The sequence below is a fragment of the Physeter macrocephalus genome, chromosome 20, assembly GCF_002837175.3.
Source record: "Physeter macrocephalus isolate SW-GA chromosome 20, ASM283717v5, whole genome shotgun sequence".
Taxonomy (NCBI): domain Eukaryota; kingdom Metazoa; phylum Chordata; class Mammalia; order Artiodactyla; family Physeteridae; genus Physeter; species Physeter macrocephalus.
In genome coordinates this window covers 46017798-46042838 of record NC_041233.1, presented here as the reverse complement: position 1 = coordinate 46042838, position 25041 = coordinate 46017798, and the positions used below count along the sequence as shown (strand labels likewise).

Sequence of the window (25041 nt, the reverse complement as noted above, 5' to 3'; positions counted from 1 at the left end):
CAGAAGTTCTAAGGTTAGGAGAGATGGAGTGATAGCCTTACAGTCATTGGTGGCAGAAAGTAACTTTTGGTGATGGGGTCAGTGAATGGTACTAAGTATACCCCTGCAAGGTTAGCCCTGGGAGACTGGTCTCTATATTCTGGTTGATGTGGGTAGCATGAGGGCATTCTTGCCATCAGAGTGATGTGGTGCGTGATATTGAGCCTGAAAGTCTGTGAAATCTCCTTTATCTATTTCTAGATTCTTTTAGAACATTTTGGGTGGGCTGTCTTAAATTGAAGATTGATATTAATGAATCACAGAACTGACCCTCTTGAATCAGGCACTTTAGCTATGTTTGTGCCACCGCTCAGTGGATTAAGTAAAGAATTTCCCTAAAGACCAGCTTGGTAATATTTTCTACATAAAATTTTGCTCCTTTTCAATTTTTTCTTTATTGAGGTATGTTAAGTATACTTATTTTATGCTGATAGTTCCAGTATTTGAAGTCTTTTCCGATCTGATTTCATTTGCCTGTTTCTGTTGGTGCTCATTCATAGTATCGTGTTTCCTTGTGTTGATGATTTATTGGCTGAACTCATGTTCCTTGCAATTTTTATCTGTGTGAGTTCTTTAGGGTCAAAATTAAAGATAGGTTTTCCCAGGGAGTATTTATATTTGCTTCTGCCAGGTACCTGTAGGTACCATCAATCTAGATAGTCTTCAAATTAAATTATCTGCTTGAGCTTTCTTGAAGCATACAGTACGAATTTAGACCACAAAACCACATGAGTACTAGTTGTTGGCTGTGAATTCTCAAGGGAGATTTTCCGCCCAGACCACTGCCATGCCTCACCTCACCCCCCAAAAAGGTGCTGGGGATAAAAAGCAGTTTCTCTTCTCTTCTGATGGAGCAAGTTAACTTCTCATTCATTGCCCATATCCTGAGGGTGTAGTTCTGTAAAGTTCCCATTTTATTCCAGGAGCTCTTAAACTCACCAGCTTGAGGAGTCTTGGTTTTATCTACTCTCTTGCTCCATGTAATCGTTATAATAAGTTCAAGGTGACCAGGGTTCTGGTTTTGTTGCTTTCTTCCCAGCTTTCCTACTTTTACTGTCTCTTACTTTATTGTTGCCTCACTGGTACATTTAAAAAGATGTTATATTTTCTCCTTTATTTTTATTTGGGAGAGTAGTTTAAGATATCTGTTGTGTCATTCTGCATAAATGGAAGAATGAGTAGGTTTTTTGTTGAGTAGGTGCTTCTAAGAGGTGAGGTGGGAAGATATTTAGGGCAGAGCTCAAAAAATTATTAAAAATTTAGGTACAAGCCCAGCCTCCCATTTTAATTTGAGTGTCTGCTGTGTACAGTTGGATTAGGTCAGGAATGAGGTGGAGAATAATTCCTTGTAATACGCTTTCTGAGTTGGTGGGGACTTTGATGTCTTTGACACATTATTTATTGAGATGAGATTTATTTTTGTTCATTGATTTGATTAATTAATTGTCCAATATTTTCCTATATCCTATAAGTTTACCCTTCTAGGTAAGATTCCTAAGTAACTCCCCCACTTTATGGGGGTTTATTTGTTATATTTCGTTATGTGATATCTGCCATAGGTCCACATGATGATGTCCTGAGAGGCTCTGGTGTATGTTGGTCCATTTATTCAATATTATTTCATTTGATTCTGAATTAGTGGAATATTATTTGAAAGTGAAAATAGTTGCAATTAATATAATATTAATAATAATTAATATGCCAGTGATACAAAAAAGAAATCAGTCTCAAAAAGAAATTCTTAATGTTATGGTTTAAATGTACAACGTGCAGATCCTGCAGAATCAGTTTTATGATTTGAAAATTCAGCTGCCTCAGTACTCTTTGGGCACTAAATAGGAGTTTAGCAAGAAGCATTGCCATCTGACAGAAATATGTAATACGTACATGTGCCACTCACTAACATAAATGGATTACGCACTCTGTTGTGAACTTTAGTTTTCTTGTTTTGAGACTCCCACATTAGATTAATGTTGCAGAGGAGGACCTGCTATCAGAGTTACTGATCTAACGCAGGTAGCCTTTCCTGGTCCATCTGTCACTCTGCGTTGCTACATTAGAACACAGTTTCCTGGAAACAGCGATATATTTGGCATGACTTAAACTAATGACTACTTTTTTTGAGCATGTAGCATGGTGCTAAGCAAATGTGAAATGGAATAAATGTTGATTTAAATTGGAAGAAAGCTCAAGTTATGATGATTAGGGTAGGAATAATGATTGCCTGGAACAGTTATGTATTTTAGATTATGAAAATTAGTAGTGTGTTTTAAATATTTGCCATGGAAGGAATCAGAAACATACCATGGTAAGCATGCCAGCTGGATTAATAGCATGATTTGTCAGCTGCACACTTACACAAGACCACATTATGATTAGAAATTTTAAGATTAATATTTGAAGGGCTTGGGGATGTTTATTTATTATGATTTTTTTGAGTAGCTGTGTTTGGAAGTTTTAATTTTGTAAGTTGTGTTAGCTTAACAGATCTTCACATTTAGTTCTGAAAAAACGGCTGTTTGTTTTTAAAATATTGTAATGTTTACTTTGAATTGGCATTGGTGGAAATAGTTTCTAAGGAGGAAAATGGTTTGCATCCCACGTTATAAATATTTTCAGGCTTTTAAACTATTTGATCCAAAGCATCACTATTTATTATTTTTTGCTCAAAATTTGAGAACTTAGAATTTTCCTAGTGTTTTTTTTTTTTTTATCGCAGTTATGTTTTTCAGCAGAGTACATTTCTGAGAATTATATCATTGTTTTTTTTTTTTTTTTTGTTTGTTTTTTTGCGGTACGCGGGCCTCTCACTGTTGTAGCCTCTCCCGCTGCGGAGCATGTGGGATCTTCCTGGACTGGGGCACGAACCCGTGTCCCCTGCATCGGCAGGCGGACTCCCAACCGCTGTGCCACCAGGGAAGCCCCTGATATTTTTAATAAATTGAATAAATTTAGGTTGACAAGGAAAGCTCACTAATTTTAGAGGAATTCTTAAGAAATCCTTTAGTAAAATGAAGAAAGCTTTCTTGATATGAATAGCCTTCTCTTTTTTATGCAGGGGTTTTTAATCTTGGGGCACTCTTGATAATTTTTTTTAATATCACTTTCAAAGATATATTGAGTATTTTTTTGACTGCATATATTTATTTCTACCTACATTAATTTGGGAAAGAAACCATAATAACCATAACAAAGATTATATAAGTAATAGCTCATTTTTAGAAACTTTTTCTTCCTAAATATTTGGTGGGAAAATGTTAATTATTAATGTATTCACTTTCAAACTTCCACACAGTCAGAAAAGCAATTGTTAAAACAAATATTTGAAGACATAATTATTGTCCTAACATTCTCAACATTCTATTGCTTTTCTCTTCTGTCAAAGTGAATAATCAAAGTAAACTAAACTTAGTTGTCTCTTTTAGTGATTGGGCCCTGTCTGGGTGAAGAACACATAAATGACATCTCTTTGTAATCCAGAATCTGTTTTTTTTGTTTGTTTTTTTTTTTTTTGGCTGCACCATGCAGCATGCGGGATCTTAGTTCCCCAGCCAGGGATTGAACCCATGCCCCCTGCATTGGGAGTGCGGAGTCTTAACCACTGGACTGCTAGGGAAGTCCTCAGAATCTGTTTTCAAACTCACTACCCTCTTAAACTTTGTTTTCTGTACAGGAATGTGTAATGTCTTAGGCTCATCATGTAGAATAATCCAGAGTGATCTCCCTCCCATGGATTTATAGCAGTTATTTCTTTTTTTTTTTTTTTTTTTTTTGGGGTACGCGGGCCTCTCACTGTTGGGGCCTCTCCCGTTGCGGAGCACAGGCTCCGGACGCACAGGCTCAGCGGCCATGGCTCACGGGCCCAGCCGCTCCGCGGCATGTGGGATCTTCCCGGACCGGGGCACGAACCCGTGTCCCCCGCATCGGCAGGCGGATTCTCAACCACTGCGCCACCAGGGAAGCCCTATAGCAGTTATTTCTTTTTTCCCTCTTTTGCTACTTAATCCTTAGCTGGCCTGTGCCATCTCTGACATTATTGTTCTCATTATTTAAAATAAAAATTCTATTGACAGTTTCCGATAGTCTGAAACTGTTAGAAGATAATAATATAATAATATTATTAATAATAAAAATAAGATAATAATATCTGCTATGTACTGTGTGCTTTTTATATCCTAAGGTCTTTATTTACATGATCTCTGATGAGAACCCTGGAACCTTGCAGGGATCTTCATGAACTTCCTTCATGCAGCAAACTTTGGGTGTTACATTTATGTTTTAGACCCTCCTTTAGATACGTTAGGTTGTGAACAAAGGGAAAAAAAACCCCTAAACAAGCCCCAAACTTGTATCATGGAGCTTATAGCCTAGTGGGAGAAAGAGGCTAAACTAGATAAGTAACTAAAATACATGTGTGCTAGATGGTGATCAGGGTCCTGGCAAAAACTGAAGCAGAGAAGTGGGTGGGAGTGTGGGTATGAGTGAGGGGTGTGTGTGTGTGTGTGTGTGTGTAACGCGTTCGCTGTAGCACAAACTAGGGAGGGCAGGGAAGGCCTCAGAGGGAAGGTAACATGCAAGTAAGGTCATGAAGGAGGGGAGGGAATGAGTTTGCTCATTTTGGGGCAAAAACTTCCCAGGCAGGAAGATAGTAAGTGCAGAGGCCTGGATACTTTCTTTGTTTCAAATCCAGGAAACCAAAGCTCAGCCTTGCCCAGGGTAACACAGTTCCAAAGCACCGGTTCGCTGGTTCACACCCTGATCTGTCGCAGTCAAAGCCCTCGCTCTTTTCGCTACCCTGGGTGACTCTAAAAGGAAGTTTGTATTCATCTTAGGATGCTTTCCAGCTCCTAGCAAAGTGCATTGTACATCGTGAGCACTGAAGATCAACCGTGCTGCTCTCACTCAGAAGTAATAGATAGGTAGGTAAACAGGTAGATTAGTTTTCTCTACTTAGCTAGTAGAACCTCAAAATGATAACTTCTTCCTCAGATCTCTTAAGAGGGTTAAGAAGAAACTTTTAGTAAACTACCCTTTCTGCTTTTTCTTTTCTTTCTTTGAAAAAATTTTTTATTAGTATTTTGCTTTAAAAATCTCTGTTCTTGTTTATTTGTGAGATTTCAAGAGTACACTCCTAACTGTGTACAAACTGACACAAGCAGTAGTTTAGAAGGGAGAATATACGACAGTAACAGAGACAGACGGGATGGTTTTCTCTCTGTTCCCTTTAAGAGATATTACTCTTTTGTTGTTGTGTACGTGGAGCCTGTGAAAAGGGAGTTCACTAGGATCATGGTATACAGTGTCATTATTCAGTCTGAATAGTGAAAACATTAACTGGTAGCAGATTTAAGTGAATGTATCACGTGGGCTGTGAACCCAAAGACTTGCCGTTGGGGCATCACCTTGTACCGAGCACCGTTCCACCACTTGTCTCACGTTCCCTCTTGGCGGGAACAAGAATAGCAGATCACTGGTCATGACTGACATTTGGCACTGGCCACCTGAATTTGGGGTACTAGCTGCGATTTGAGTCCCTGTGTGCTACTTTTCGTTCTTGGTCAGAATGAAGAAAAATATTTTTTAAAACTCTTTTTGGATAAAATATTTGTTAACCAGTGTGCTGTTTATGGCATTGTGATTTTGATATTAATTATGGTGAAGTAACCCTGACACTCATTCTTAGAATCCTGACCCAAGTGATCTGATGTGGGGTTTTCTGGTCAGACTCATTGGATTTTAGTGGCTGTAAGAACCTAGTTTAATGTAACTATTCTAGGGTTATCTCCCTCTTGGAACCAGTTTGTGAGGATGACTGAAAAGTTAGGGTGGAGGCTGAAAGTTTGGCAAGTAGGCTAAGTAGACTCATCATTTTCCTTTGTATGGGCCTTGCCTTCTTTTTTGTATAAGAAAAGAGTTACCTCCTTAAAGAGTGTGAGATTGTACTGAATTGATTCAGGTGACATTTGAGGGAAACATTCTTGTTCCAAAGATGTTTGTGTATTTTGAGTGGATTTTTATGAGCTACTATTTGAGATAAATAAATGTTTGGTAATCACTTCGTTCTCTGGCCTTGGTAGCAGTTCTATCCAACAGTAGTTCTTGTCTCCTTTTATTCATAGCCTCTATTTGATGGTGCTGTTTTTTCCACTTTTATGGTTTCTTCTTCTTCAAAGTGCTGCTTTGCATGTGGCTCTCCTGGCCTCTCCAACTCATCACTTTCACCTTCAACTCCCAATGCTACCTGGATCGGCATCTCTGTTGATCCACTCAAACAATATACATTGAGCACCTGTTCCCCAGTAGACACTGTTCTAGGTACTGGGATACAACACTGAGCCAGACAAATGCCCTCTTCTCATTGCATGGGGGCGGGGAGAACAGACAAAGAACAGACAAGCATGTCAGATAACGACAAGTTTTAGGAAGAAAAATAAAGCAGGGATAGGGTATGGAGTGATGGTGAGAATGGCATCTTCCGCCTGGTGTGTTTGAGTGCTGACTGCAGGAGCAAGCCTCAGTCGGGGGGATCTGAGGAGAGTGGGCTTCAGGCAGAAGAAACTGCAATTGCAGAGACCCCGACGGGAGAGTGTATAAGTGACGGCCAAGGAGCTGGGCTGGCTACAGTGCAGTGAGTGAGGGGAGAGGTTTTTTTTGTTTTGTTTTTTGTTTTTTGTGGTACGCGGGCCTCTCACTGTCGTGGCCTCTCCCGTTGCAGAGCACACAGGCTCCGGACGTGCAAGCTCAGCGGCCATGGCTCACGGGCCCAGCCGCTCCGCGGCATGTGGGATCTTCCCGGACCGGGACGCGAACCCGTGTCCCCTGCATCGGCAGGCGGATTCTCAACCACTGCGCCACCAGGGAAGCCCTGAGGGGAGAGTTTTAATATATGAGTTTGGAAAGGTAGTCGGGGGCCAGCTCATAGAGCACCTCTGTAGGCTATGATGTAGAGTCTAGCTTTTGCTCTGAGTGAGGTGAGATGGTACCTGTGGTCTTAAGCAGAGAAGTGACTTACGATCTGACTTATGCCTTAAATCCCTTTGGTTGCTGTGTGAAGACTGTCCCACAGGGGACACAAGAGGATGCATGGAGACCAGGTAGGAGGCTGTTGCCAAAGTCTAGGCCAAGATGCATAAGCCTGGACCAGGGTGGAAGGAGTAGTGGAGGGATAAGACGTGGTAAGATTCCAGATATATTCTTGAAGGAAGCTCATAGAATTTGGATATAAGTTAGATGTGGATTTGAAAAAAAGAGAGGCATTCCGGATTTCTCCCAAGATTTCGACCTGAGCTGCTGGTAAGTTAGAATCATTATTTACTGAGATGGGAGAAGAGCACAGGAGGAAAATGTTGCAGTTAGAGGGCGGATGGGGAGTAAAGTCTTTATTAATTAAAATAACTTTAATTATTATTGTTAATAATTAAACAATACTTGTTAGATATCTGAGTGAGAATGTTGAGAAGGCAGCTGGCTATTTGAACCTGGAGTTCAAGGAGTCCAGCCCAGAGGTATCTTTTTAATTGAGAGTTGTCCTAGAAGAGATTGTATTTAAAACCATGGGATTGGAAGGGAGCACCTAAAGTAGTTCTCAAAGTATAGTAGGGACCCATGGGTTCCTTGGACTTTCATAGGGAGGTCAGCAGAGTTAAAACTTTTTATAATAATACTAAGACGTACTGTTCAGTAGTGTCTTCCAGAGACTGTGTGTGACATCATAGCAGATTGAATGCAAACACAGTTATGGGAATCTGCTGTTTTCTATTAAGCTAGGTATTAGGGAGATTTTAAAAAATGTAAAATGATGCTATTCTTCTTACTTATATATATGTTTTTATTTTGGAAAATATATTTTCTATTAAAATATGTTATTATATGTTGATAGGGCTTATAGTTGCTTTTAGATGAATTAATAAATATTTACAAGTTTTCTCAGTTTTTAATACAGTAATTATCTATAGTATAACCCTCATACACAAAAATTTTTTGAGTTCCTTATCAGTTTTGAAAAATGTAAAGGGGTCCTGAGGCCAAAATGTTTGAGAACTGCTGACCTAGAAAGCAAATGATAATAGGGAGGAGAGCTGAGCATTGAATGAACCTCTGGGCACTTACAGAGATCAGGAAGAGCCCACGAAGGTGGATGAGAAGCAACTGCTGGAGGGAAGGCAGACAGTGGAAAGAGTGTGAGGTGTTCTGGGGGCCAAGTAAAGAAAGAATTTCAAGCGGAAGCAAGAGAACAACCGTGTCGTGCACTGCCGAAAGGTCATATTAAATGAAAATCAAGAACCAACCATTGGCTTTTGCAATGTTGGAGGTCATTGTTGATTTTGAATTGGCTAGTTTCAGTAGAGGGGATAAAAGTAGCCTCAGGAGAGAATAGAAGAGAAGGGATTTGTATCACAATTAGAGTCCTGAGAGTGAGAATTCACTCACCGCATCACTTCATGTTGAGGCATAGCCTGACCAGCCTTCAGATTTACCTCCGATGGGAACCCACACCAGGCAAAACCAGCTATGAGTTTGGGATGGAGGATGTGGGCAAGTGGTACAAGACGTAGTTATCTAATCCCCTGTGCTGTGGAGCTAATTTCCTTTAAAAGGTGGAGGGGTTATTTTTTCTTGACTTAAGAAACATCTTTATATGGAGTTAGTTGCTGAAGACTTTTCTTTCTTAAAATTATTGTGTCCTTCAAAAGGAATAACTGAATTTATTATATTTACTTCTTGCATTTTATTGGTCAATATTAAATATTATGGTTTTTGAGGGAAAAGAAGTGATATATTTTTCCCCCAGTGAGGTCTTTACCAATTTATATTAAATTTATTTACTTAAAATTTACAGTAATTTCTCTTCCACCCAACTGAGAGCTCTTCAACAATAAGGTGGAAGTTTTTCATTTTCATTGCCCTAGTGACTATCGTCTTGCCTGGAATACAGTAGGAATTTAATATTTTAGAATAGTAAGATATTAGCACATTTGGATTTATGCTTTATAGTTTATTTTTTGAGTGCTTTTTCCATTGTGTTGTTAAAAGTAAACTTTAAATTGTTAATGGGATAAATAAAATTAGATAAAACCTAAAGGGCAGGTTGTTTTTAATTCCTCTAGGTTGGAACAAATATCAAAAAGAGTGTTTTGATAGGAAACAGATAATAGTTCTTTTCCCTCTGCTTTGTTTGGGTGTATATTTCAAAAACAGCGTGACTAGGGACTTCCCTGGCGGTCCAGTGGTTAACACTTCGCCTTCCAGTGCAGGGGGTGTGGATTGGATCCCTGGTCAAGGAGCTAAGATCCCACATGCCTCACGGCCAAAAAAACAAAACATAAAACAGAAGCAATATTGTGACAAGTTCAATAAAGACTTTAAAAATGGTCCACATCAAAGAAAAAATCTTTAAAAAGTCATGACTAAACTAAAACACACACACCTTCTGTTTTGAGGCTATAGAATTTGTCCCCCAGGGTAATAAGAGAAATACTTTTGAACTGTGAGAGACCGTATCTCCTTCAGAACTAATTCAAAGAAATTTTTTTGTGAACTTTTTTTTTTTTAATTTTATTTATTTATTTTTTACTTTTGGCTGCATTGGGTCTTTGTTGCTGCGTGCGGGCTTTCTCTAGTTGCGGCGAGCGGGGGCTACTCTTCGTTGCGGTGCACGGGCTTGTCTTTGCGGTTGTTTCTCTTTGTTGTGGGGCACGGGCTCTAGGCACACAAGCTTAGTAGTTGTGGCACTTGGGCTCTGTAGTTGTGGCTTGCGGGCTCTAGAGCGTAGGCTCAGTAGTTGTGGCACACGGGCTTAGTTGCTCCTCGGCATATGGGATCCTCCCAGACCAGGGATGGAACCCGCATCCCCTGCATTGGCAGTCGGCTTCTTAACCTCTGCGCCACCAGGGAAGTCCCTGAACTGTCTTTTAATTTGGGTATAATTTTACATACTATGCAAGGTACAAATTTTAAGTGAACCGTTCAGTGAACCAACATCTCTTTCAAGATGTAGAACATTGCCGTCGCCCAGAAAATTCCCTTGTGCCATTTCCAGTCAGTTGTCCCAGCACCAAAGTAAATAGTAATGTGATTTCTATCAACAGAGCTTTGTTTTGCCTCTTGCAGAACTTTGTAGAGTTATATAGAATGTACTTGTGTGTCTGGCTTCTTTGGCTTCACTTAATGGTGTTTTTGAGAGTCATGCTTACTGTTATGTGTATCAATAGGTTGTCTCTATGTTGCTAAGTAGTATTCCATTGTATGAATTTACCTATTCACCTATTGATGGACATTTGGGTAGTTAAAACTTTTGGCTATTGTGAATATAACTACAGTGAACATTATTATACAAGTCTCTTTGTGGACATATGTTTTCATTTCTTTTGGATATATACTTGGAAGTGCATCACTGGATAAGTGTATGTTTACTTTTATAAAAAATTGTCAAACATTTTCCTAAAGGGGTTATATAATTAAACATGCCCATCAGCAATGTATGAGAATCTCCAATATGGTCCAAGCCTTTGCCAACACTTGCTATTATCATCATTCTTTTCAGTATTAGCATTCTAGTGGGTGTGATGTGGTATCTTGTGGTGTCCTGACTTCCTTTATGATAATGATGTTGAAAAATTTTCACATACTTATTGGCTATTCTGGTGTCTTCTTTTATGAAGTATCAAGTCGTTTGCTATTTTAAAGATTGGGTTGCATGACTTTTTTATTCTTGAAGTATAGTATAGTGTAGTAGTTCTTTATGTACTCTAGGTACAAGTCCTCTGTCAGATATATGCACTGTAAAGATTTTCCAGTTGGTGGTTGCTTTTTCATTTTCTTGATTATGTCTTTAAAAAAGCAGAAGTTGTAATTCTGATGAAGTCCAGTTTATCAGCTTTTTCTTTTATCCGTAGTGCTTTGCCTACTTAATGGTCACAAAGACATTCTCCTATGTTTTTCTGCTCTATAGATTTAGCTCTTATGATTAGTTCTGTATGAGGTGTAGAGGTCAGGATTCATTATTCTTTCCATATAGATATCTATTTGTTCCTGTCTAATTTGTTGAAAAGACCATCCTTATACCCACTGAATTATTTTGGCATCTTGGTAAAAAAAAAGTCAGTTGACCATATACGCGTACCTCTATTTCTGGCCTCTATTCTGCTGTGTCGTTCTATTCATCTGTCCTTACGCCATTATGGTATTTTGTTAGTGTCTTTGCCTGGTTTTTGTATCAAGGTCATGTTGGTGTATCCTTTTCTGCCTGTTTATCTGTGTCTTTGCATTTAAAATACATCTGTTTCAGGTAGTATGTAGTTGGGTATTACTTTTTAATGTATTCTGACAATCTCTGCCTTTTAATTGGAATGTTTAGTCTATTTACTGTAATTATTGATATGGTTAGTTTTATATCTACCGTTTTGTTGCTTCCTATTTGTCCCATCTTTTAGACATTTTCTTTTAATCCTGTATCTCCTTTTCTCCCTTCTTTTTGTTTAATTGAAACTATTTTAGCATTACATTTTAATTTCTCTCTTAGATTTTCAGCGACACCTCTTCGTATGATTTTTACAGTCTCTCTGCAGATTATAATATTCATCCTTAATAAAAAGCCTTTTTGAATTCATATTTTACTACTTTGTATAAAATGTAAGAAACCTACAATATGGGTTCATTTGCCCCTCCCCATCCATTGCGCTGTAGTCTTCATACAATTTATGTCCATATATGTTACAAAATATACAATTCAGTATTATACTTTTAATACAATATATGCTAAGTATATATAAAGTATTTGTACACACAAACTATATTTTATACAGTATATCTAATAAGTATGTCATAAGGGAATTAAGAGAAATAGTCTTTCATGTTTACCTACACATTTACTATTTTGAAGGTTCTTCATTCCTTTCTGTAGATTAAAATTTACATCTGGTATCACTTCTCTTCAACTGAAGAGCTTTCTTTAGCATTTCTTGCAGTGTAGGCCTATTGGCAACAGAGTCTCTCTGTTTTTATTTATATGGAGATTTAAAATTTTTTTCCTTTATTTTTGAAAGATAATTTTGTTGTAGATAGAATCCTAGGCTGACAGTTTTTTCTCTCCCCTTCTTTCAGTGATTTGAAGATTTTTTTGTCTTCTGGCCTCTTGTTTCTGATGAGATGTCTGCCTTCATTCTGATTATTGTTCTCACGTGTAACATGTCTTTTCTGGATGCTTCTAAGATTTTGTTGTTGTTGTTATCTTTGGTTTTTATGGCTAGGTGAGGTTTTCTTGTGGCTGAGTTTTCTCCTTTTGTGTATTACTGTTTTTGCTCCATTTTGAAAATTTCTGGGCTGTGTTTCTTTACACATATTTTTCTGCCCCATTCTCTCTACTCTCCTTTAGCATGTAAATTAGACCGCTTGATACTGCCCCACAGGTCACTGAGACTCTTTTACAAACATTGTTTTTTTTCTGTACCTCAGCCTGGATTCTTTATACTGACGTATCTTAAAGTTCACCAGTCCAACCTGTTTACTGTTGTGTCCAACCTGCTATTAATCTAATCCAGTATGTTTTTTTTTCAGATATTGTAGTTTTAAGCTCTAGGACTTCCTTTTTTATTTTTATTTTTTGCAGTTTCTATATGTCTCCTGAAATTTCCTATTTCTTTACCCATTATATCTATCTTTCTCTGCAGATTCTTTTAATATGTTTATCATTGTTAGAGTTCTTATCTTCTGATTCCATTTTCTGGATTATTTGTAGATCTATTTCTATGCACTGATTTATCTTTAACTATGGAGTTGCATTTTCCATTTTCCTCACATATCTATTAATTTTTAATTGTATGCTGGACAATGCAGATGCTACATTGTATAGATTTGGGATTCTGTTGTGTTTTTTTCAAACAAGTAATTAAGTTGTGAATCATCTTCAGTGTTACGTAGGCTCATTTTTATCTTAGCTATTTCCATTTTGCCTGTATTTCCCAGGAAATATCCTATAGTCAGTGTGTTCTTTATTCCTTAATCCATGTTGCTTCTGTGGTGTCACAGGAAAGTCTCAGGCCTTTACCAGGCTCCTGAAACCTGCCATGCCACATCTTGAGCTTTAAACTCCTCTGAGGTGGGCAGCTGTTGGAATCTGTCAGCTTTCAGAAAACTTTTCAACTGTTGTTTTTTTTCTCTGGGATCCTTGGATTCTCATAGCTCTGGGTTTAGCCAACAAGTGTAGAATTTATTTGCAAATTTGGGGCTTCAAATATAGGCCTGACTTTCTCATTTGGGAGATTTTTCTTCTCAATTTTTATAGCTACCTTGGCAGGTCTATATTCTGACCAATAAGACTGTGGTTTGCTGCTTGAGTTCCATCTGCTGTGACATAAACTTGGTTGTGCCCTCACAGAATAAGCTGTATAAATGTAAATTATCATTCATTGTGGTTCCCTTATTTAAGGGCTATAGATTATCCACTTTCTGCCTGCTTTTGGTTATTTTCCAGTACCTTCAAAGTTGCCTTTTATATTTGTCCACGGTTTATAATTGTTCTTGGATGGAGGGCAGTTCTGCCATCATAAAGCCAGTCTCTTAAAGAATTTGTTTCGTGTGGTTTATTTCTGTCATTTGTAAAGAGGTGTTGAACCTCATTTTCATTTGGAGTTTAAAAATACCTTCAAGTCATGCATAATGGATGTTTGTTACTGGCCGATAACACATTGTTTAGATATAAGACAATATTTATGAAATGATTGGTATTTATGAAAAGAAATATAAGATATTAAAGCATACTCTAAGACGGGAAATTTGGTAATCTTCTCTGACTTAGGCATAGGCTGATGGTAGATAACCACAAGAATTCTAATTAAATATACTTATTATATGTATTTAAAGACTCTAGTGTAAGCACTGGAAATAAATTTCAAGTAAGTACTTCAGCATTCCTAGTGTCTGGCTGCCAATTTCTGACCTATATAAATAACCTTTAAGAGAGAAGATATCAGTTTTGAAGTTTCTTATCTGCCCTTAATGCATTTGGTCACTAAAATTGGCTAGGTAAGTTAGTGCAGTTGTCAGAGTCCAAGACTAGAAAGAAATTAGGCCAACTTAAAATATATCATGCTCCAGGAAAAGTAAGGATGTAGTTAGAAACTGAAATTAACACCCTCAGCATTGGTACTATTTTGCTTCTGTCTGCTGATGCTCAGCATGGTAGATGTATCATCATTATGATATTGGTAGGAATGGGTGAACATTTAAGGAGGTCAGAAACTGTTTTTTCTTTACACTGTCAGCAAAGCTATGTTAAATAATAACAGCATTGCCCTGTTTCACATTTTCCCTATGTATACTGTTTCTTTCAAGCAGCTTTGAAGTATTGTCTAATCAGCAGGGATTTTTGTTTTAAATAACCTTAAAAAACTCTTTAAAATATATGTGGTCATTGTATAAAAAGAAGAAAACACTGGTAAATAAAAAGGAAAAAAATTAAATTAACCCAAATTCCTCTATCAGGTACAGCCACTTTGGGGGGCGTACACCCTTTTAGTTATTTTCCTGTTTTATTTACAAAAAAGGATCATACTCTGTGTATTTTATCATCTGTTTTTTTGCCCAGGTAGTTCAGGCATTTCTATAGGTATGTGAATGTTTTTGCTTCTGTACATGCTGTGTGTATTTATTTAAGCAAAAAAAGAAATTATGCAGATACTTGTTTTAAATCTCTCCAGCTAAATAGTGTTGAATATACTAGGGCCCAATATACTGAAAATTTTATCATTAACTGAAACCACATTTGCAGTTTTTTAAAAAAAACTGATGGGCATGAGAGGAACTTCTTTGTAGCTTCTACTTTAACAAACCTAAGAATGGGTAGCCTGCTCTTATTCTTTTTAAACGTAAGGGCAGTTCGCTTACTGGCACCTAGTCATAGCCTTCCCTCTTCAGCTTTATCACATCGTACGTTGTTGAGGCTGGAAAAGCCTCAAAGTTGCCCTGCAAAATCCTGCATTGCTGATCATCACCAGCTATATACTTAGTCACTCAGTGCAGAGTGTCGTTTTGAAACACTCAAGCCTTCTATGTAATCAAGGTCTCATTGCCAGTGTTGTATCTGGGTGTTGAACAAGGCAGGTTTCTGGAGTTTATAGTCTAGAAGGGAAGCAGACATTAAACTAGGAAGGAATTATGGGTGCACTGAGAGTAATGAAGAAGTTCAGTGTCATAGAAATGTATGGTAGGTGTCTTGACCTCACCTGGCACGTGTGAGAAGAGTTCTTGGAGGAAAAGATGTTTAAATTGACACCTAAAAAAGGAGCAAGATTTAGGTAGGAAAATGGGACAGGAAAAGTCAGGGAGAGTTTTCCAGGTGGAGGAACTGTCAGAGACGGAAACCATGATTCATTCAGATGCTTCTGTTCCTCTCAATTTTCTTTCGTAGTTACTTTTGAAACGTTGGGATGATTTTTCCCATAATCACCCATGTAAAATATAGGGTAAGCTTGGACTTAACTTTCTGTGAGTCATAACACATTATTTTACAGATGGGTTCTTTGAATGTTAATAACTTTGGATAAGCAACTACTGAACAAATTCATCACTTAAGTCTCTTAATCAAAAGGCCGTGCTGAGTCCCCAGCAGATTCGGTACTTATGGGAGTGGCAGCACTCAGGGTACTTGCTGCCAGTTGAATGGTTATGTTGTCCCTAGATTTTTCCTCTCTGCTTCTTTAGTATGTCATATGGCCTCCTGTGAAGGCCAGGTGACTGTCCAGGCCAGGCTTTAACCAACTACAGCTGAAAGGCCAAATCTGGCCAGAGACTGGTTTTTGTCAATACAGTTTTATTGGCACACAGCTATGTCCATTCATTTTCACGTTACCTGTGGCTGCTTTCGGACTGTAATAGCAGAGCTGAATAGTTGTAAAAGATATCATATGCCCTGCAAAGCCTAAAATATTGACTACTTGGTGCTGACCCCTGGTTTAGGCATGATCTGTAACCACATGCCCCCTCATCATTTCTCTGTTTTGGTTGGTGTTTCTTCCCATATTTTTCACGGCCAGTCCGCTGTTTGTTATTTCTGTTGTTCGAATTTTTCTTCCTTCTCTCCTTCCTTACCAGTTATCCTGGGCTGTGCTAATAAATAAATGAGGCTGACACATCTCATTGCGTTCTGTCACAGTGCATCATGGTCAGTCTTTGTCTTCGGCTCTTCTCCACTTAAATTCTGATCACTACTCATTCTCAGAGGCCTTTCCAATGACTTCCAGCTTCATGGTGGCCTAGAAGAGAAAAAGCACAAACTTTGGCTCCAATAGGAAAAAAAAAAATGTGTTTCACGTTGAACCCTGCCACTTAGAAAGTAGGTTCACTTAGGCATGTCACTGTAATTCTCTGAACCTCAGGTTCTTTTTCTGAACATGGGGATAATGCCACAGCTGCCTTGCCTGCATCAGGAGTGCTGCAAGGATCAAGGCATGGAAGTGCCTGTGTCTTCATTTGTCCTCTTCTGTGAAGTTGACAGTGCTGGATGACTGACTTCCTTTACTCATGTGCATTTGTGAAAAAGTTAATTTTGCTTTTAAATTTACTGTGGAAGAAATGTGGTCTGTTTTTTATTTCAAAATTTTTGCTTCGGAAACTAGTCTTATTAAGTACAGTTTGAATAAGAAAGCATGAAGCTCAAATTATCTGCATTAAAATCTCTCTATAGCCAAAAAAAAATCAATATTACTGAATGAAAGCCCTTTTAAATGTATGTTTAAAATCAGACGCATTGTATTTCGAGATTAAAGGAAAGAACAAATGATAACTCTAGAAATTAGAGACATTTTTATTCCTGGATGACAGAGTTTTGAGTAGTATTTTTATCACTGTACTTTCTATGGTAGAAATTGATGCAATTGATAAAAATACAGACTTGGCCAGGCTGAAGATAATATATACTCTTGAAATGTATTACCTGTTTTGTGAAAATGATGCGGCTACCAATGCTAAGGAATTTTCCACTGCCTTAAATTAGGGTACGACAGTAAAGAAGGTTACCTGTGTGGTTTTATTGGTCTGGAAAGGAGATGGTGATTTGAGGTCCAACACAGATAAGAAAGAGGAGTAGCCTTGTCTTTTAGATGCCACCTGACGGTGACTTTGAAGAGCAGGGTCACTAAAGACCTGCTCTGCAGATACCTTGTTGAACTGTGTTATGTTCTTGTATCCCTTTGAGGAGGGTTTTTTCTTTTTTTTCTTTTTCTTTTTTTTTTGTAAAAGAAATATTTGCCTTTTTCACAAAGATCTTTCCACCCATTTCTGCATTAAAACTAGTGCCAGGGCTTGAGAGGATGGACAGTTGACAAGCACCTTTCTTTCTCACCCAATTTTGGGACCAATGGATAGACCAATGAGAGGTAGACATGCAGGGATTTATTAGGAATAACCCTGATTCCAAGACTGTGGCTAAGTGGGTTTTCTGATATTTCATGCGAGTGAGACCAATTTCCCCTCATCGTGTGGGAGGGAGCAGCCTGGACTTCCCCCACCTGTGGGCAGGCCAGCTCTGAGAAGGGAGGTACTCTGGAGAGTCTGGGCCACATTGTCCAGGCCCTTCCCCCAGACTCACATTTCACATAATTCACTTCTCTCCTAGGGAAGAGGTTGGGAAGGAGACTGGACTGTTGGGCTAGTGGAAAGTCCTCCACATGGAAGGGTGAGGCACGGGGAGTGGAGCTTTCCCTCTAACGCTTTATTGAATGTGTCGCATGAATAACTGTGCCTGCGTTCTCAGTAACTCTACCTCAGTTTTCATCTTCTGTAAAACTAGGATAATAATAGTAACATGCCTCATAGTGCTCTTGTCAAGGTTAAATGAATTAGTACCTGGGAAACATTTAGAAAAGAGCCTCGTGTGTGGCAAACAGTTGGTCTATTTTTACCTTGAGTAATATCAGTATTTTTAATACTATGTCAAAGCATTCAGATGCATTTAAAATGGGAGGGTTAAATCGTGTCCTAGTGAAGGTAATACCTGTAGAGGTGTAAGTTCATGTGGAGGAGAGAAAACTGCTGGCTACATGTGAGAAAATAAGCCCTATTTCTTTTTGGTTTGTTTTAAACATACATTTGTTCTTGGTGCTGAGGGGAAAAGATTTTGAAGGAAAATGCTGAGTGCAAGACCGCTTTCTTTTAGGCTACTGAGAGCCTTCCCTAATGAGAGTTCGGGAAGGATGCGACCTGGGGACGTTAAACCCCTTTGTTTTGATAACTCCCAATGCTGCCTTAAAGGCAGTATTATTACAGAGAAAAACAAGTTGATTTTTATTTTAAATATGGAAATTTCTAGGAGAAAAGGGAGCTCCAGTCTGCATTCTTAATAGCCTACCAAAAAAAACGCTGGAAATCTCTCTCTCTGCAGTGGTTACTTGTTTACATGTGGTTACTGCTGCTGAAAATATTAGTAAACATTATTTATGTCCAAACAGGCTCCTTATATACAGCACCTACTACGCCAAAGCATTTGTGTGACTAATGTCTGTGTAATGAATATATCTGTGCAATGAGTCAGTGGATTTAGGAGTGGGGATTTATAAAGCAGTGGAATAAGCACTCTGGCACAAATGTTTATTCTATGCCTCTTTTGACTTTCTTCCCTACTTAACATTCATTAAAAAAGAAAAGCAGATCATTCATAAGAAAAGGCAGCCTATTTTAGGGGCATCTCAGTTTACTTAGAAAATCCTGTGCATTGCCTTTGAAAATGGATTGAACACTTAATATGAATGTTTATTCAGTGTTATTCTTTCCTCTTGCCACAGGGCTTAGTTTTTACAAGTTGAAGCTTTGTAGAGTCAGGGGAAGTTAATCCCAGTTGTTTTCCTCACAGAATATTTGATACCACTGATTTCATTATGTCTGGAGTTGAAGCTAAAGTTTGGTAGACTTGGGCACAAAGAAGCCTGGGAAATAGGAGGCCCAGGCCGTGCTGCTGGGTGACCCTGAACAGGTCATTTCAAGTCTTTTGGTGTATGTGTTATCATTTGTCAACTATGCGGCCAGGACGAGAAGACTAATGATGGTTCTCCAGCTTTCAAATGATGTGATTGTAGGATATGCCCACCAGTTTCTGCTTGTAGCAAGACATCCTAGTCAAGTAAAAGGTCTCTGGCTCAGTGAGTCGTAGCTGTATGCTCTGCTTGAGAATTGTTACTTGAATTAATTTGTAGAAACTGTTGGTACTTGCTCAGATTTCAAAATATATGTGTTTGATTTTTAAAGACCCTATATTAGCAATTGGATGGAACTTTAGATGTTTGAATTTTTATTCTGTTCTCAAAACCAGTACAGAAAATCTCTAATGTGTCTCTCCAATTATGGGTTTTATAAAGTATTTAAGTCCATTATATCACATTTAAAACACACTTTTGTGAATATTATTTTATGATAGGTAGGGTCATAGTATATCTCGTAAGACGGTCAAAGTCCTCTTGCTGTTTCTTTTCTTCTTGTTGTTATTTATTTATTTATTTATTTTATTGAAGTATAGTTGCTTTACAATGTTGTGTTAGTTTCTGGTGTACAGCAAAGTGACTCAGTTTATATATACATATATATATATATGTATGTATTATACACACATACATACATATTTTTTCAGATTCTTTTCCATTACAGTTTCTTACAAGATATTGAATATGACCCTGTGCTGTACAGTAGGACCTTGCTGTTTATCTGTTTTACATATAGTAGTGTGTATTTGCTGATCGCAAACTCTTATTTATCCCTCCCCTCACCCCTTTCCCCTTTGGTAACCATAAGTTTGTTTTCTATGTCTGTGAGTCTGTTTTTGTTTTATAAATAAGTTCATTTGTATCATTTTTTAGATTCCACCTTTAAGTGATATCATATGATATTTGTCTCTTTCTTACTTGACTTAGTATGATAATTTGTAGGTCCAGCCGTTTTGCTACAAGTGGCATTTAATTGTGTCAGTGTTTGGCATGTTAAATAGCCTTTGCAGGCCAGCCAGGGAACCTGACTGCCATTTACAAGATTGTATTTTCCTTGGTCATTATGATCCACTTTGTCTTCCAAATGGTAAGAATAGGGTGACAGGATGTGTGTGGTAAGAGAGGAAACTGAGTGTCTGAGTCGATAGTTGAACAGGAGGATGCATGCCAATGTGAGGGAAGGATCACTCTCCCAGGCCCTGGCCCCTGGCCCTCTCCTTCCTTCCCCTCCTCTCTCAGAAGGACATGTGGTTGCATCAGGAACTTGTGCCTCACTTCCCTTCTGTATTGGTTATCTGTAGCTGCCTGACAATGCCACTACCAACTTAGTTGCTTAATCAGTGCAGAAACTATCTCACAGTTTCTGTGGGTCAGGAGTCTGGTTGTGATTTGGCTAGGTACTTTATAAGGCTGAAATCAAGGTGTCAGCGGGGCTGCTGTCTCATCTGAGGCTTGACCGAGGAAGGGTTTTCTTCTGAGCTCATGTGATTGTTGGCAGAATTCAGTTTCTTGTGGGCTCTCAGTTGCTTATTAACTGTCAGTTGGAGGCTGCCCTCCCCTGGCTCTCCCTGTAGGCAGCTCATCACTTGGCAGCTGGCTTCTTCAAAGCCAGCAAGGGAGAGAATCTCGTAGCAGAATGGGCGATACAGTCTTATGTGATGTAACCACGTGTCCCGTCATTTTGGTCTTATTCTGTTGGTTACAGGCAAATCACAGTTCCCACCCCCACTCAAGGGAAGGGGATTACACAGGCATGGATATTAAGAGACAGGGGTCGCAGGGGCCGTTTTGGAGCCTGCCACATTTGAGGCTGGCCAGGAATATGGCTTCTCTTTATCTCTTCTCTCCTCTCTGGGCAATCTCCTACTTAGCTAAGGGCACAATTCTCATCCTTCTGTCTCCTTCCTTCTGACCGACAGAATTCAACACACTGGTGGCCTTTCTTCCTCTTTTCCGCTGTGGAAATGCAAGGAAAACGTAGCAGGAATCTCAGTCTTGGTAAGAAACTCTCATGCATTTAGGGCTCTCCCCTGACAGCTGGTATTTTGTGTGTGTGACGTGTTCCCTAGCAGGTGTTTCTAAGTCATCATGAGGCTTATATAAATGACCTAAGTGGCATCTTCTCAGCTTTTATGTCTTCTGTTCACTGTTGTATTTAAGCAAGTGCTGAATCCGAACACTAGTTCACTTTCCCAGTGCCATCCTTTTAGAATTCCTGCTAGGACTGTGTTTTAGATTTTAATGTAGAATCATTAGTGGTTTGGGTCCTTTTACTCTTTGGCCCCATTAGCTGCTCTTTTGTGTCATTTCCCTTATTTCCCTCTTCTCTTCAGTCATCTTTAGGGGGTTTCTTGCCTTTCTCTGTCCTGCTCTTGGTCTGTGACTTGGTCAGTCTCCAATTATTGCTCTTCTTCATTGCTGAGGAGGCAGCGTGGTGTCAGTTAAGAACAAGGACTCCTATGTGGGAAAAGAATCTAAAAAAGAGTGGGTATATATGTATGTATAACAGGTTCACTTTGCTGAACACCTAAAACTAAAATAACATTGTGAATCAACTACACCCCAATAAAAATGTTTTAAAAAAAAGAACAAGAACTGAAGCCAAGCTGCCTGGGTTTGACTCCCAGCTCTGCCATTTATTAGCTGAGGAATCTCAAGCAAGTGATTCAGTTTTGTTTCTGTGTGGCTGATATGAACAGTTCTGATTTTCTCACTGGCCAATAAGCCTCTGTTTGCTGCTGCCGCTCTTACTTTGCTCCCAAGATACGTGCACTGATACAGGAGCAATTTGTGCTTTATTACTAAATGAAACTTTAGACCAAGATTTTTTCTGGTGGAGTGGGCCAGAACATTTCTGAACTCACGAGGATACCTCTTTTTTTTTTTTTTTTGGTTAATGTTGCCTTGGAACTTGTTTTGTCTCCTAAGGATGAGGATAGTTTACTTCTTCCAATAACAACAACATTTAATGAGCACTTAGTGTTTGCCATGAGCTTTATTAAACTGTTTGCAGGCATTATGTCTTTAACCCATATTATAACATTAAGCTGTAGTACTACTGTTAGTCTCATTCTATTGATGAAGAAACTGAAGCTCAGAGGAATTAGAGAACATCCTCAAGGTCTTTAAGGTAGATTGGGGAATGCAGTTTTGTGTGACTGCAAAGCACATGCTTTTAATGACCATAGGACACTATCTTCCATAGAGCAAGTCTAAACCCCCCTCTTCATGAACTAACTCCTTAGGAGAAAAGAGGCTAAGAATACAAAACAATCATGTCTTGCAAGAGCTTTTATCCACTTCTGCAGCCTTAGTGCAAGTGACATCCTCTAGCGTCTCAGCTCTCAAATGATCTTGGTTTTGATGCCTGCCAGTCTCCTTCTACCTTGTGGGAGCTTGGCCTTGCCCTAGAAGATAAAGTGTGCATTCAAAAAGGAGCGTATTCTTTTTAGCCAGGTTCCTGTGTGACTGTTGTAGAATATTAACATTGTATGTGAGGTATAATTAAGAAATATTGAGTTTTTAACTGCCCCAGCCAGGATTTATACATCCAGATTATTCTCCTTAAGTGCATCAGCTAGGTTAATTGCTTGTATTCTGGTGATACTGCCATTGCACTGCATTCTCTTAAATGAACTTCATCTCAACCACCTTGTAACTCCTTCCCCAGCCCCAGGACTGAGCATAGTGTCTTCTGCCACATGGGTAGTTCATTAGTCGGTTGTTGAAATCACGTCGGATTCTTTCAAATCACACTGGTGATGGCAAGTGACCATCTTTGAGGATGAATTGGATTCCTTGAACCTATTAAAATATTTTCCATCATAGCAAAGAACGTGTGTTTGTTCAAAAATCAGGAGCAACTAAACTGTAATGAGACATTTTCTTGTGGGCATTGTACACAGGTTTTGAAGGTACAAGGAGAGTACTCGGTTTACTCTGAGCAGTCAGCATCACTGGAATGAGTCCCAAAGCGATGAAGGGGTCAAGGAGAACTTTTTGTAGATAGAAAGTTCTGTTTAAAAGTTGGTAGTGCCTCACCTTGTGGTCTTTGTTTTTCTTGAAAACATAGCTGACAAATCCATACTGTTGTTGATGAGGCTGTGATGTGAAGCTAGCCTGGGTGATAGGCTGCCGGCATTCACAGTGTGGCTTTTATTTTCCACAGATGTCCACTGAGTACTTGGGATTACAGTGCACACCAGAAGAATTAGCACTAGTGGAAAATTTTCATTCCCTCCTTCAAGAATTTATCATCAAAAAGAGCAACTCAGTACTGATATGAAGAATGCTAACAAATGCATAGCTATAACTTTCAGTTTGCATGTTAGTAAAGGCTACCAACTAAGATGGAGATTTTTATTTAATACTTCATTCAGATCAGCTCAGAAGAGTTTCATGTTGTTGTCAAAAGTGTGATTTGAACCTCTTTCCAAAATGTTCACCTAGAGAAAGAGTCTGAATTTGATGGACTATCATACTCGCACTAGCAAACACAATAATTGTAATTATATTTTGGGGACATAGTCTGTGGTGGGCACTGTACATGCATTATCTCTAGTCTGCATAACTGCTCTCCAAGGTATGTATTATTGTCCTTATTTTCCAGACCTGGAAACTGAGGCTTAGAGGATTAACTTACTTGGCAGAGACCACACTGCTATTAAATAGCAGAGGTAGAGTTCAAGACTATGTATTTTAAACATATATCAAACTCTGCATTTCCCATGCTTTTAAAAGCCTTCCATACCAAGTAACCTGGAGTATAAAGCTACACCCAGCCAATGAGCATGTTCCTCAGTGTTGGGTACAATCTACAATACAAATCTTTGACTCTTCATTCCTTCCCTGCTATTTTTATTGGTGTTGACAAGTTATTTCTTTGTTACCAGGAAGCTCTCTGTATTGATGGGGTGTTTTTCCATTCTTTCCCTTCTTTATACCCCCCTTACAGGCACACACACACCCTAATGGTCTGGGTAACTTGGGGTTTCTGCCTGTTCTATAACTGAGGTGACACCGTCTCTCATGGTACCTCAGTGTATGGATCCATTTTACAATTAATATTAATCTCTTCTCTCTGAACGCCTTTAACACTGAGGCTTCAGGTGAGGAAAGTTAACAGGTTCCTATTTTATAAGTGTTGTCTACTTGGAGCCATATGTTCTTCACGTAAAATGAGCAATTGTTGCATTCTACTTGCTAGAAGTAAGATGTTTTCATTTGGGCTGTTCTGTGAAGGGAAAGAAATTGGAACTTCCTAACCCTTGGTTGGGGACCCTAAAATGTTATGAAATTGAAAAACAGAGGTAAAACATCATTCTGAATGACTTCCTTTTGGAAAAAGGGGGCACTTTGCCGAGCATAATCCATTATTCCATGAATTACATGAATCTCCGCTATTTAAATTGGATATATGGACGAAGTAGCAAGTCTGATCATTGAACTCTGGGTGTCCCTGGTGCTGGGGTGATACCCTTGTTAGATCAAAGCTTGACTTTGGCAGATCATGTCTTTCATTTTATTTAATCCTCACAACCACACAGTATAGTAGGGGCCATTTGATCCTCTTTCAGAAATAAAGAAATTGAGGCTGGGTAAATGTGAATGGATTTTCCCAAGGTCACGTGGCTAGGAAGTGGTAGCATTTTGAGCCAAGGTTTTATCTGGGCATTGTCCTTTGATAGATGTTGGTGATTTGGGTTGCTTTATCATTTACCTTTTCTATCCTATAATCTTTATTTTAATGTAATTTATTTATTTATTTTAATTTTCGATTTTATTTTATTTTTTTTTATACAGCAGGTTCTTATTAGTCATCCATTTAATACACATCAGTGTATACATGACAATCCCAATCGCCCAATTTATCACACCTCCCCCACACCACTGCTTTCCCCCCTTGGTGTCCATACATTTGTTCTCTACATCTGTGTCTCTATTTCTGCCCTGCAAACTGGTTCATCTGTACCATTTTTCTAGGTTCCACATATATGCGTTAATATACGATATTTGTTTTTCTCTTTCTGACTTA

General features: G+C 38.7%; 1 protein-coding gene across 8 annotated transcripts in view; it reads left to right on the top strand.

Moving 5' to 3' along the window:
* The window catches only part of SGMS1 (sphingomyelin synthase 1), a 301381-nt gene that overhangs the window by 153838 nt on the left and 122502 nt on the right, over positions 1–25041 (top strand). The window contains exon 1 of one of the 8 annotated variants that reach the window (XM_055081265.1): positions 17696–17710. The exons of the other annotated variants lie outside the window; for them this stretch is intronic. The gene's annotated coding sequence lies outside the window, so the exon portion shown is untranslated. Of the gene's footprint in view, positions 1–17695; positions 17711–25041 lie in introns of those variants that run through there. 8 annotated transcript variants of the gene reach the window in all.